At 39.1% G+C, this 12,262-nt stretch overlaps 1 non-coding gene across 1 annotated transcript; it reads right to left on the bottom strand.

Annotated features, from left to right (window-relative positions):
• Positions 1-4,509: 4,509 nt before the first annotated feature.
• Positions 4,510-4,642, bottom strand: LOC120102704 (small nucleolar RNA SNORA17). Its single transcript, XR_005504315.1, has one exon. It is a non-coding gene; the product is annotated as a small nucleolar RNA SNORA17 (small nucleolar RNA).
• Between the last annotated feature and the right edge of the window lie 7,620 nt (positions 4,643-12,262).

Raw genomic sequence — 12,262 nt, forward strand, 5'->3', positions numbered from 1 at the left:
CAAGCATTTGTAGTGAGGAATTTTGGGAAAAATAGCAAATGGCAGAAAAGAGCAAAATATAGAAGATTCCAAACTGAGCAAAATGTGAACCCATTAAGTCTGAAAGTAGGAAAGTACCTCAGTATTCATAAGGAATTGAAATTTTTGTGATACACGTTCTTGGGACCAATGTGTTATCTTTGTACCCACAGTGTATGTTCTCTTTTTAAACTGTTGTTAACAAGATTAAAGGTATAAAATCTTACTTTAATTTATTGAAAACAGTTCTGATAAATTATCATTTAAATTTAAAGGAATGCCTACCCCAAACTAACAGACACTTCGCAGGGGAACACATCCTATTTTTTTAACCAATCATAATTATTTGAGTGAGTTAAAGATCTAATAGTTTCTTCTCTGTTGAATATTTTCTGACTGCAGGATACTGTTCCCTATACCCTCAGCATATATTTAAAGTATATTATATAAAATAGATCTACACACATTAGAAATGTCATCTATAAAATTAAATCTTTGAAAAAAATGCAAATCTCTCTCTCTTTCTCTCTCTACATATATATGTATGTATGTATATTTATATGTATATATGCATATAGTCTGACTTTGGGCATTTTGGGACCCTGGGCTTATGCCATGATCTGAGGTGAGTGGGTTTTGCAGCTGGTTCCCAATCACTTGCTTATACTCACTGCACAGCCTTAGGGACTTCAAAATAGACATTACACTTTTACAACTACCGTTGCATTCAGCATCAGCCTGGGCGTGAGCCCCCCTGCTTAGTTTCTTGGGTTCTTATTGTTCTGGTTTTCAGGTAAAATAAATTTAAATAGGAAATTGACTGTTACACAGGTATTTGGGGGGAACATCCTATTTTTCATCATGCTTAAGTACATGAATATTTGATATGTCTCCACTCCTAAGTGCTAGATGTGACATCCAGATGACTCATTCTCCATACTCCACGCTGCATCTCTGGGAGACAGAGTGACTATTACTTTCTGGGCAAGTCATGGCACTAGCACTTATTTTAACTTGTTCCAGCCGAAATGAGGGAAATCTCCTAAGCACCTGATCTATCTTGCAACCAGTTTGGCAGATAGAGTCCCATCAAGGTTCAGTAGCAGTGTACTTGGGTCAGATTATTCTCTCACCTGTCAGCAGCCTGGAGTCTGAAGACATTGCAATCTATGACTGTTTACAGTATAAAGAGTCTCCTCTCACAGTGATACAAATCATTACATAATTTCCCATGGAAGCAGAAGTGAGAGGTTAGGCTGTCCCATCTTCTTCTCCTCATGAGGTAAGATGTTAGATGTAAGAGGTTTTTAGCAAAGGGAACAAAGAGTCATTTATTTATCTAGATAAAGCTGAATCACTCACTTTGTACCCTATCTTTTAGTCTCTTCCTCTTCAGCTATACAGAGTACCAAACATATTTTCTGCCTTAATAGAGGACACAGTCTTTCCATTGTGGAGTTGTAACATAAGCTGGGACCCATGAAGAACAGTAGAAGCCTCTTCTGACTTTCTGAGCACATATTATTAAATAAAAAGATTAGTTTGTAATTGTCAGTATTTAAAGTCCATGGAAATATAACCTAGAGAAACTGACAGTGAAAGGATTCTTTGATTTTCTCAGAAATGCTAGGACTCATGTGACAGGGAAAGAGAAGACTTTCTGAATATCAACTGTGCTGTGTCTTGAAATTCCAGAAGCTGGTACTGATGCTCCCAGCAGTCTGTTTCACTTCACATAGGATTATTCTGGCTCTTATTTTCTCAACTTTGCTTACAAGAAACAAATATCATTCAATCATCCTCATACAACTTTTAATCCCACTGCATGTAGTGGAATTCCTATTTCTTTATATGAAATCATAGAGAATAAAGAGTTGTCTTGAAGATGCTTCTAGTAGTTGTATTATTGAACAATTGATATTCCTGAGCATAGTTTTTGAAACAAACAAAATACCAACACAGCAGTAGGTATCTATATTGTTTTTCCTTGTGCTTTTAGATGTGTCTGTGTAAAATCTATTCCTACATCTTTATGATATTCCATCTATGTATCCACCTATCTGTGTTCCTAGAGTACACATAGTCTCTGTCTTTGTCTCTGTTTTTGGCTCTGCCTCTCTGTCTTTCTGTCTTTCTGTCTCTCTGTCTCTCTGTCTCTGTCTCTGTCTCTGTCTCTCTCTCTCTCTCTCTCTTTGTCTCTGTCTCTTTCTCTTCCTCTCTGCATATTTTTGTATTTCGTCCTTCCCTCCTCTCTTTCTCTCAGGCAAAATTTTATTTATTTATTTTTTATTTTTATTTTTATTTTTGTAGATTTCACATCATGTACTCCAACCACATATTCTGTCCCACTCTTCTCACCTGCAATCCTTCATTCTTACACATTATCACGTACCTGATCAGAGAAAACTATCTTGTCATGGAAACTGTAATGTGTCACAGTTTACTCTACAGTACACACTTTTGTGTATATTTCAAAGCTTGCAAATCTTCATTATAAATGACTCATTGGCCTGGGACAAAAGGCCTCTGGCTTCTGCTCCTCTATCAGTATTGCAATGTCACTGGGACTTCTACTGGATACCCTGTGGAGATCCTGTAGTTTTGAATTGTAGGGCTTGCTCCATTATGCACTCCAGCAAGTCATCAATGGGATAGATGTTATGGTGGAACAATTCAAAACTCTGGACTTAGGTCTGAAGTTGTCTGGCCAATTCTGCTATCAACCCTCATGCTCTTGTTGTAGCCTCACCACCAACCTCCACAATCAGTGCCAGATTTATCTTGCTGTCCAGGAGATGTGCAGGGCCAACTCTTCCTAACGATGCAGCTGGTGATGGGCATGACCTGTTCTGCCACTCTAATGATCTCAGGAGCAGTGAGGAAGTGCTTAGAGAGAGTAAGAAGATTTGACGACCCTGTCTGCCCCATTGATAGCTGACAAGAGCTAGGGTCAGCTGTATTGTCCTCAGGCTTTTTGGGCTGGCTCACTTGCATCCTGCATAGGCAGGGACAGTTCTAATGTGCTGCCCAGGTCAGATGCAGGGTCTTCTTTCTAAAATGTTGTGAGAATTGAGGGTCATAGACAGTTCTCCTGCTCTCATAACCTCACTGAGGCCAATTCTCTTGTCCTCTTCCAGAAGCAAGGGCACAGTGGAGTGAATGTGATTTCTCTCTCCCACTGTGCAGCAGCAAAATGGCAGGGCCAGTTCCTCCACACGCATGCCCTCAGGAATAACTTGTTTATAACCTTCCCACCCAGGATCAGCTCTACTATGCTATGTAGATGAGATTCAAGGTCTAGTCTCTATAATGATGAACAGGTAAGTGACAGAGACAGATCCCCCACTACAATATCCTTGGAGCCAGATTTTCTGCCTGTTGGATATGGCAAAAGGTGTGGGGGGACATCTCTCCCTTGTTTATGTCACCACATGGCAGAGAAGTGGCAGAACCAGTTTTGTCATAACTAGACACTCATGTCCAGCTTTCCTGTCCCCTGCCATCAGGACCAGCTCTACAGTGCTGCTTGGGCAAGTTGCAGAGTCTGCTGTCATAAGTGCTGCACCTCAAGAAGGTAAGTCCTGCTTTCCTGTTTCATGATACCAGCACAAAGTCTCTTGTTTGACATAGGTGATAAGGTGTGAGGAGGGCATCTCTGTGTCTCTCATCTATGCACTGTAGGAGAAAAGTACTAAGGCAACCTCTCTTATGATTGCTTCTATCCTCTTGGCCAGCTCACTCACTACTCCTGTAATGTGTGGACTCTGACTTTCCCAAGTGCTGCAAGACGCTAGGGCCAGGGTCAGCTTTCCTACTCTCATGTCCTTATGACCATCTCTTCTATGATGAGCCAGTGAGTGGTAGAGACATGTTTGCATGCCTTCAGACATCAGTATGTCCCAGGGCAGATTCTGTGTATGTTTACCTGGACTTGGTTGGTAAATGACCATTGCTCCTACAGTGCCAAGAAACCCTCTATTGTTCCAGGTGCATCACCAGCTACTCCAATCATGCTGTTGCTCATAACTTTTGAGACTCCAGTTCTGCCTTTCTTCTTTGTGCCCACATCTTTCTGCTTCTCCTTCTTTTTCACTTCTCTACCACGTTTTTGCTTCTCTTAGCTCTGCCTGTGGGGTCTGAGTATCTTGGTTTGTCTCAGGAGTGGTCTCAGCAGTGCTTCTCATATATTCTGTTTCTAGGCAGAGATCATCTGAGTCATGGTCTGTTTCTCAGGGTTCCCCTCAGATAGACTGGTCGTTATCTCAGTTTAGCTCCTTGTTTGGGCCCCATGTTGTCAATGTGGTGATTGTCTTGTGCTTGCTCCTTGCTCTGACTGCCAGAGTTGTCCCTTGCAAAGGTTGTCTTTTACTCCTTCCTAGAGACAATAGTCCTAAGTGTGGTTCTTCAAGTTTCTGTCTCCCTGTAATTGAAAAGTGTCTGGGCCTGCCTGGCTCCAGACTGGTTGCCATTTTGAAGTCGCAGTTTTCAGGGAATGCTAGGATACTAATTATTCCGATGTTTATTGGTCAGAATACTGATCAGAGACACATCCTATCTCTTCTATGGCACCTATTGACACATGTGTGGCACAAAAGAAACACCTAGTATACATCCTGGAGGCAGGAGTATACTACAATCTTAATCAGTCCATTTTTATACAACAGAGAAGGGTTAAGGAAGAAGATATAAAACCACTTTTGGGTATTATAAGACAATAGGCCTCATATTGTCTTATTTATGCTGTCATTTAACTTTCCACATAAATTCTAGACTGAGTTTACCAACATTCAAAACGCTTTAAGCTTTATTATGGATATTACATTCAGTTTATTTGTAAGTTGGAGATGATATACTTTTAAAAGCCATTTATGAGACTGGAGCATTTGTGCTCTTCATAGGGGCCTGGAATTGATTCTCACCCACCAGGTGACCCATCTTCATTTCCAGAAAATTCAGTATCATCTTCTGTCCTTAAGGGCATAATGCCCTTACAAAATTGCATGTAAAACATATATATGCTTTTAAAGAACAGTAGTCCACCTTAGGACCATGGATATATTCTCTATTCACTTCTGTGTTGTTTAATGTTCATAGGATATTTTGGTATCCTTAAAGGATAAAGTGATTTTGTAATTACTGGGCATAGACATGCATATTGTTATATGTAAATGAAATAAAAATATTTTTACACATGAAATAAAATAAAAGATTTCTTAAAAAAACAAAGAAGATTAGCAAAAGGAAGCTTAAAGAATACAGAGTAAAATGTAGAAAACCGCATGTAACTCAAGATACAGCTCTATTGGTGGGACACAGTGATGGGAGACAGCTCTGTCATCCCTACCCCAGAAGAATCCCACAATGCTCATAATCCTTAACCCCATTAATGACATTTGATGTTTCAGTGATTCTTCTCGGTTGGCAGCATGGCACTTGAAGAGAAGCCTATGTTATCACTGTACATGTCAGAGACTAGGCTAGTCTGTAGGCCTAGACTTAAGAAACAAAAATCAGGGAGCCAGAAGCAACCTTCACATGTTGTAAAGTACTATTTTCAAGCAGCACATATTATTTTACTACTGTCTGCAATGATATAGAAGATATCTATATTTTTCTCTGAGATTTGTGGACCGGATATGCCTACATGACTCTTTCTCCTACCTATAGTCTATCAATAGCTTGGGTCTTTGGATATAGTTCCTTAGGGTAGAGCCATTTATTTTATTTTGAGATAAAAGCACAGGTGTCACCTTGCAGTGACTGATCAATATCTCAGGTTGTTTCCTCGAAATAAAGTTGCCTGTTAGCCTTTTGGTGCTGCTGTTGTTCAGGATTCCTGGTGAGGAGAGAAAGAATTGAGAGAGGAGGATGAGTAGGGAGCATTAGCACTGGGTCCCACTGTTGATCACATATGTTCTCTTTATGTATGAGAGGCCTGGTCTTATCCTACATTATAGAACCTGTGAAGTTCATATCTATGTGGAGGATACAAATGGGTGATAATCTGTGATAAAATACAGATTATTGCATAGATGGACTCAATGGGATGTTTGGAGGCATGCGTAGAAGCCTCTAGTGCTTTCATTTCATTTTCTGTTGTTGTTAGTAGGGGAGTTTTAGCATATAAAGAATTGTTTGTAAAAATAAACATCTCAAGTGAAAGAAATGTGTAGATATTAACAGCAAAGATTGATTATGAATTGTGTTCATAACTATTCATTTCTTTCTCAATATTTCAGCATCTAATGGTGATGCTGTGATGACCCTAACACTCCTCTCCTTGCCTGTCAGCCTTGGAGATCAAGCCTCTATCTCTTGTAGGTCTAATCAGAGCCTCCTATATAGTAATGGATACTCATTTTGCATTGGAACCTGTACAAGTTAGGGCAGTTTATATAGCTCCATACCTACCAGGTTTTCAACCAATTTCCTAAGTTCCCAGACAAATTCAGTGGCAGTGAGCTAGGTATAGATATCACATTCAAAATCATCAGAATGCAGCCTGAGAGTTTGGGAGTATATTACAGCATGTAACTTAGTCTTGTTACTCCCAAATGCCATTCAACAGAGTAAAGATTCAGAAAATGTTGCACATCTACACAATGGAGTATTACTCAGCTATCAAAAACAATGACTTCATGAAATTCATAGACAAATGGAATGAACTAGAAAATATCATCCTGAGTGAAGTAAACCAATCACAGAAAAGCACACAGGGTATGCACTCACCAATAAGTGGATATTAGTCCAAAAGCTCGAATTACCCAAGATACAATCCACAGACCACATGAAGCTCAAGATGAAGGATGACCAAAATTCAGATGCTTTACTCCTTCTTAAGAGGGGGAACAAAAATACCCATTGGTGGTGATGTGAAGGCAAAGTTTGGAGCAGAGACTGAAGGAACAGCCATTTAGATCCTGCCCCACATGGGGTCCATATATATACAGTAACCAAACGTATATAAGATTGATGAAGCTAAGAAGTACATGCTGACAGATAGATCTAGATTTCTCTTGAGAAACACAGCCAGAGCATGTCAAATACAGAGTCAAAATCTAGGAGCAAACCACTGAATTGAGAAAGAAACCCCCATTGGATGAATTATCTAAAGGACTGAAAGAGCTGAAGGGGTTTTCATCCCCATAAGAACAACCATACCAACCCATCAGAGCTCCCAGGGACTAAAACACTACCCAAAGACTATAGTGGACTGCCCCACAGCTCCAGCTTCATTTGTAGCAGAGTATGACCTCTTGGGGCCCCAGTGGAAGAGAAGCCCTTGGTCCTGACCAGATTGGATCCCCAGTGTATGGGAAAGTCAGAGGGATGGTTGAGGGGGTGGATGGGAAGGGAAAGTGCCTTATAGAATAAGGGGATGGGGATGATTAGGGGGCTTATGTATGCAAAACCGGGAAAGGGAATAATATTTGAAATGTGAATAAAAAAAATAAAAAGGAATGGCTTGTTTTTTCGGAACATTTGCTTGGAAAGTTGTTTTTCAACCTTTTACTCTAAGAAAGTGTCTGTCTTTGTCTCTGAGGTGTGTTGTCTGTATGCAGCAAAATGCTGTGTCCTCTTTTCATATCTAGTCATTTATTCTATCTTTTTTTTTTTTTTTTGAGCTGGGGACCGAACCCAGGGCCTTGTGCTTGCTAGACAAGCGCTCTACCACTGAGCTAAATCCCCAACCCCTTATTCTGTCTTTTTATTGGGGAATTGAATCTATCAATATTAAGAGATATTAAGGGATAGTGATCGTTGCTTCCTGTTCTTTTTGTTGTTAGAGGTGGATTTATGTTTGTGAGTCTTTGTTCTTTTGAATTTGTTGTAAGGAGATTACTTTCTTGATGTTTTTGGGGTGTATTTTCCCTCTTTGTGTTGGAGTTTTCCATCTTTTATCCTTTGGTGTGCTGGATTTTTAGAAAGGTATTGTGTAAATTTGGTTTTGTCATGGAATATCTTGGTTTCTCCATCTATGTTAATTGAGAGTTTTGCTGGATATAGTAGCCTAGGCTGACATTTATATTCACTTAGGGTCCATATGACATCTATCCTGGATCTTCTGGCTTTCAAATTCTCTGGTGAGAAGTCTGGTATAATCATTATAGGTCCGACTTTATATGCTACTTGCCCCTTTTCCATTACTGCTTTTATTTTTCTTTTTTTGTGCATTTGGTGTTTTGACTATTATGTGATGGGAGGAATTGGTTTCTTATGATGCCAAGTAATCATGGTTTCTGTTAGGTGCCTGCCCTTTCCTCTCACCATCAATTTGTCTGTGGTTAATTTATCTTGCTGTCTCTGACTGTGGTTAGACCCTCCCATAAGCCTATGTGTTAGCACTCCTATAGACCTGTTTTATTACAGCCAGAACTGCATACAGAGAGCTGTTCAGCCCCAGGTACAGGCAGAAACTGGAAGGATACTTTCCCAGATTGCTCCTGGATTTGTGTGTTCTGAGGCCTCCTGGCAGATTACTAGGAGCCAAAATTTGGTCTTAAATCTGCTCTCAGGTGACTGAGACACCTGGTGACTGGCTCTCAGCTCTGGACGCAGGCAGATACTGGAACGGTACTGCCTTGACTGCACCATGCTTCTCTTTGTACAGATTTTATATGACCTTATAGCCAAAATCATTTCTGAGTTTCCCAGGGTGCATTTCATTTCACTTTTCTTAATTTCAATGGCTGTAATGATTTGCAGACTCATAATTCGTTTGAACTTATTGATTTTTTAAATTTAATACAAGGATTAACATTAGGGGCCAGAGAGGTAAAGTTAAAGTTTAAATCTATAGTGTTCTTGAGTGTCTAGTTGAAATATTAATGTTTAGTATTATACCATTCGGGAACATTAGGAAGTGGAATAAAATAAGAGATTAGTTAGATCAAAATGTACCTGCATAGTGTTTCTGAAGAAAAGGTATTTTTTGATTTTTGTTTCCTGAGTTTTGTTTTTGTTTCTGCAGCTGTTCCATTGTCTCTCATGTTTACCCTTGTTATTTTCATTATTTTCATAATTTCATTCTTTAACAAAGCTATTGTACTTCATGTATCCTCTACCACCATGTTCTTGGCATTATGATGGTTAGACATTTGAGATTCTGTCAGAGAAAAAACCAAGTGCTCCTTTAAAGTAATTTTTAAAACTTTTCTACCTTGAGATGTTCAGAGCTGACAATCAGGGTTTTATAGCCATGAATAATTCTGAAACTCTCTCATCTTAAAATTCCTTTCACATTGTAACCACCTGATAATGATTCAAGAAATGTTGGAATATTAAGGAAAGCCACAGACTTAGAAAAATCAAAGATGATGCTTGCAATTGGTTTTCTGTGTCTAAATGTCAGCAGCTTCAGAACTGATTAAAAATATAAATTCCCAGACTGCTCCTGAGTTGCTGAGTCCTTAAGGCTCCAGACAGGTCCCTTGAAGCAGAAGTGGTAGTCTTATCTCTGTTCTCTGTGTATCAGCACTCCTGGAGACTGGCTTTCAGCTCCAGGCACAGGCAGAGACCAGAAGTATCCTGTGCCTGAAGGCTCCTAAGTTCCTGTGTCCAGAGGGTTCCAAGCAGGTTCCTCTTGGGCTAGGAATGTAAGCAGAATTGGTAATCTCCCCTGAGCTCTCAGGATTTTCCATACTTCTGAAAGTCCAGCTCTTTCCCCACAGGATCTGGGTATGGGGTTTTCATTGTAGGAGTTAGAGAAATTTTTGAAGGTGCTGAAGGGGTTTGCAAACACCTAAGAACAAGAATACCAAACAATGAGAGCTACCGGGGACTAAACCTCTATTCAAAAGGTACCCATGGACAGACCCATGATTCCAGCTTCATATGTAGCAGTGAATGACCTTGTTGGGCACCAATGGGAAGAGAAGCCCTTAGTCCTACCAAGGTTGGTTCCCCAATGTAGGGCAATTTCAGGGTGGGGAGGTAGAAAGGGCTGGGTGGTTGGGTGGGGGCACAGCCTCATAGAAGAAGAGGGAGGGGTGAGATGGGTTTATGGATGGGAACCTGGGAAAGGTGATGACATTTGAAATGTAAATAACAAAATCCAATAAAAATATATACAATTTCCTTACAGTTCTGGATATTCTCTATCTCCTGAATTAAGCTCAAGGATAATGAGATCTGTGTGCATCATCTAAACTCCATGTATTAGATCCTAATGCTAACACTGTTCCTTCAAGTAAATAACACCGTAGCCTGAACAATGATTACTATTCCCCAAAGTTGTTTTTCCAATGTAACAAGCACTCTGTATACCTCTACTAATTCTCTCCCTATCAGAAAGAAAAGCATGTGATTATATTGATAAGCCATATATTTCAGAATGTTTGTGTCATCTCAAACTCATAACTATACCTGACAAATTCTTGTGACATGTCAAATTCAATTCAAACTTCTAGAGCCTAGACTTGGATAATTATAGACAGTAAGGTTCAGTGAGGTCAATTATTGACAAACAATTAACTTATAATCTCTCCTAAAACCATGAGCTTTAAAAGTCTGTTTTATTAATTAACACAATAAAGGAACACACAAACTTCAACAAGTACTGGTATTTATTCAGTATGTGCAAGTAAGAGTATCTTAAGAAGCTGTTGAATGTTTTCAGAAGACAGCAATGCTCACTATTACACCATTAGTGCATACTTTCCGAGGAAGGTATACTCAAAAACAAAACAAAACAAAACAAACAAACAAAAAAAACCACCCCCCCAAAAAAAGCTGAAACAATCATTTAGTATTTAATGCAATCTAAGGCCCATTTGTGAATGAATGTTGAATGTTTCTGGAATTCTTTTCATATTTGCACATATCATTAATGGAGCTGTGTCAGAATTCAGATCCCAGATGCTCTGCAAACTAATGATTCACTTGTTGTTTTGCTTTAGAAGAACTGTCGTCCTCCTCTTACCATGAACTGAGAGTGTCCTGAGTGAATCTTCCTCAGAATGTGGTGCTACCATGTGAGAACTCAGACATGTCTTTCAAGCCTCAATGATCAAAGAAAGACACAGGTGCACTTGTTAGATATCAACAGAAAGGGAGTTCAGAACAATGATGAAGAAAGAGAAGGCAGCATTACCATTAACCCATTCAAAAGCTGCTGTATGGCACTCTTGAGGCTGATCGTGTTTTGTATATTGAAGAAGCTGCTTTATGATTAGGTATTTGTTCTCACATATCACTCAAGTACAGGCACTCGGAAAATCAGCTTATTCAGACAAATGCTGCACCGTTGTTGGTCCTTTATTATTTTCTGAAAGACCCCAAGGATTCCCTGGTTTAAGGACATTGAATATATTGTATTTCTCCTGAAGACAAATAAAGTTGGATGGTCAAGGCAAGGACATAGATGTATGACCTGTAGTATTAAAATGTCTGTGTTATAAGGATGCACAAACATTTTTGCATAGTAGCTTGTTTGGAGACTTTGATTCGCAAAGAAACAACACGGCTGTTGCCTAAATCAGGATAATTCTTTCAGTTACTGTTAAAGAACAAAATGTGAAAATAGCAGTATTTTCAACATTACAGTACTCAGTTGTATTATCACGAGTCAAATCTTTATGCTGAAAAACCATGGGACGTAACGAAAGACGGTAGAAGAGAGCAAAATATGGACAATACCAAACTGAGTGAAAATTGTACTCATTTAGTCTGTAAGCATGAATGTATCTCCATGTTTACATTGAATCAGAACATCGAGCAACTCAGATTGCTGGGATCAAAGTATTATATGTACATGTAGGATGTTTTTAGTCTCTTTGTACTATCATTAGCAAAGATAAAACTGCAAAATCTCATATTTTAATGCATTGAAAGTGATTATTAGAAATTGTCCTTTTAAGTTCAAGAAATGTCTACTACAAACACTTCACAAGGTGGACACATACTATATTTTAACCAATTTTAATTATTTTGGTGTGCTAAAAATCTAATAGTTTCTTCTCTGTTGTATATTCCCTGAGAGCAGGACATTCTTCTATAGTACAATAGTTTATATTTGAAATATTTTATTTAATATAGATATTAACTACATTGCAGATGTCATCTGTAAGTTTAAATACTTGAAAAGAAATTCATTCTCTGGAGACATACAAGTGGTTTTTTACTTCTGGTGCCTGGTGACCCAAGGCTTGTGCTAAGTGTTGAGATGAATATGCCTTTGAGCTGTACTCAGCAAATCTGTTACCCACTCATTTGCATGCCCTCACTGCACAGACTTGGGAACATC

This window comes from Rattus norvegicus, chromosome 4 (genome assembly GCF_036323735.1).
Source record: "Rattus norvegicus strain BN/NHsdMcwi chromosome 4, GRCr8, whole genome shotgun sequence".
Classification (NCBI taxonomy): Eukaryota; Metazoa; Chordata; class Mammalia; order Rodentia; family Muridae; genus Rattus; species Rattus norvegicus.